General features: G+C 42.5%; 1 non-coding gene across 1 annotated transcript; it reads right to left on the bottom strand.

The window, feature by feature from the left end:
• Positions 1 to 1,773: 1,773 nt before the first annotated feature.
• On the bottom strand, positions 1,774 to 1,879 carry LOC118479963. The gene has a single exon (XR_004861605.1). It is a non-coding gene; the product is annotated as a small nucleolar RNA R71 (small nucleolar RNA).
• Positions 1,880 to 2,478: the final 599 nt, after the last annotated feature.

Below are 2,478 nucleotides of genomic sequence, written 5' to 3'. Positions count from 1 at the left end.
GAGATATCACGGGAAGGGTTAGGGTTGGTTATTGATTAATTGGTCATCGGGAAACAACCTCGCATTTATATAATCCGAGTACTTTGTCCCCTTTTATCACTTCAATCATCTATACACGAGTTATGTCTATGTAACTCTTTCTAGTTGGAATTACACACAATTGTTTAAAGAAACTGAAACCTAAGGTGATCATTGTTCTCTCCTAATTTGTTTTACAACCAACTTTGATTTGAATCAGTTTTTAATTTAGTTTTCTAAATCAACAATCCAAACTTTTGAATTTTAATTTCTGCAATTTAGTCTAATATTAGTTTAAATACAAAGCTATACAATCAACACATCTTCCACATACTCCCTGAGTTCGATACCCTACTACCACTATCTATAGTTGTTTGGGGATTAAATTTGCGTGACCCACGACATCACGTCAAATTTTGGCGCCGTTGCCGGGGAGTAGTGCGCAACGTGTGTTAGTTTAATAGTTTTGTTTGTTATTTTCGGGTTTACGTTGGTTGTGTTTAGTGTGCAGGTACTTCAGGTGTATGCATACTAGAGGCTCTCACAGGTCATCACCGCTATCGTTTGATCCGGAAATTGAAAGAACGCTAAGACAAAACCGAGTTTTAGTGCGAGAAAACAAAATCATTGGTTCACCCACTTCACCCATCACACCAAGAAACATAATGGCTGATTCCCAAATTCCACCTACAACGGGTCAATCATCCTCAACCTTTATACCTACTTCCACCCAACCATCACCGAACACCACATTACCTAATACCACCGCTGAATTCACACCATCCAATGTCACCCAACCAATTACCACTCAAACCGAGCCTACCATCACCTACAATCCATCCACCACAATCCCACCGTTATCTCACTTCTTTCCCCCAACTACGGGTCAATCAGCATCCACTTTCACGATTGCACCAAATTCAACTATTGTGCATACTACCTCATCCTTTAGACCACAACAATCGGGTTTTCAGTATTCGACCATTCCATTTGGGCAAACTTCAGGAATTCAAGGGGATGTTTATGATGAGGGATTTGAAGATTTTGAGGGGTATGAAGATGATGGGTACGGTTATGGAGGTTATGGTGATCAAGGGGAGTTTGGGTATGTTCAAAGTCAATCTCAAGGGATGGCAAGTGTTGGTGGAATGCCACAACAACAAATTATACCACAACACATTCGGCCAAGACCACAAGGGCCATTAATACAACAACCTATTCCATTGCAACAAGTTCGGCCACAACATGTACAACCACAATTTCAAAGGCCGGTTCAATACCCACCGATGCCCCAACAACCAATTGCACCACAAGGGCCTATACCAAGACCAATGGGTCCTATTCGTCCAAGGGGTCGATTGGGTGTTCCAAGAAGGCATCTTAGGGAACAAGCAAGGGGAATAGAGGCACATTTCAGGCCAATCATTACTCAAAACCCTTCACCGGTGGTTATCCCTCACAACAACCAAGGGAGAACTTTTGAAGTAAGAACAAACTCGTTGCAAAGTTTACCGAAGTACAAAGGGTTAGCAACGGAGGAGCCGTATTTCCATTTAGAGGCCTATGACTCAATTTGCAACACTTTTGGGAGTCAAGGTTTTTCGGCCGATGAAGTCAAGTTGGTCTTATTTCAGTTTTCTTTGGAGGATAAGGCAAAGAAGTGGTTCTACACTTTGCCTTCGGCATCTATTTACACTTGGGGGGAAATTCAACAAACTTTCTTAGACGAATTCTATACCGCCCAAAAGACTAATGATGCTAGAAAGGGGTTGAGGAGCTTCCAACAACAACATGGTGAGATGTTCCATGAAGCGTTTGAACGATTCAATATGATGATAAAGAATTGCCCTCACCATGGAATCGAATTGTGGGAGTTGATGAATGCCTTTCATGAGGGGTTGAGTGCCGAAGACGCACGCGATTTGATGTCTATCACCGGTGGGACTTTTGGAACAAACTATGAGAATGAAGATTGGGAGTTCTTGGAAAGCATGGCAACTACATCAAAAAGAAAAGCTCAAGCCTCACGAAGAGCCCGACCGACCACTAACCGACCACAAGTGCACGCCATAGATGATGGTAATGTTCAAACCACTAACCAAATTTATGATGTTTGTGCTTTGTGTAATGAAATAGGTCATGCGGCTGAAAATTGCCAAGGAATGTTGGACGGGCAATACGAGGAGGTCCATGCGGTTCAAGGTCAAGGTCAAGGAGGAGGTGGTAGGAACTACAACAACATGAATTCTAATACCTACCACCCCGGATTGAGGAACCATCCGAACTTTAGATATGGGAACCCTTCAAATCGTACGTTCTTGGTGCCGTCGGCAATCGAGATATCACGGGAAGGGTTAGGGTTGGTTATTGATTAATTGGTCATCGGGAAACAACCTCCCATTTATATAATCCGAGTACTTTGTCCCCTTTTATCACTTCAATCATCTATACACGAGTTAT

The sequence above is a fragment of the Helianthus annuus genome, chromosome 6 (genome assembly GCF_002127325.2).
Source record: "Helianthus annuus cultivar XRQ/B chromosome 6, HanXRQr2.0-SUNRISE, whole genome shotgun sequence".
In the NCBI taxonomy this organism is placed as follows: Eukaryota; Viridiplantae; Streptophyta; class Magnoliopsida; order Asterales; family Asteraceae; genus Helianthus; species Helianthus annuus.
The sequence above is the reverse complement of the archived record's forward strand: the minus strand, read 5'-3'. Positions and strand labels throughout refer to the sequence as shown.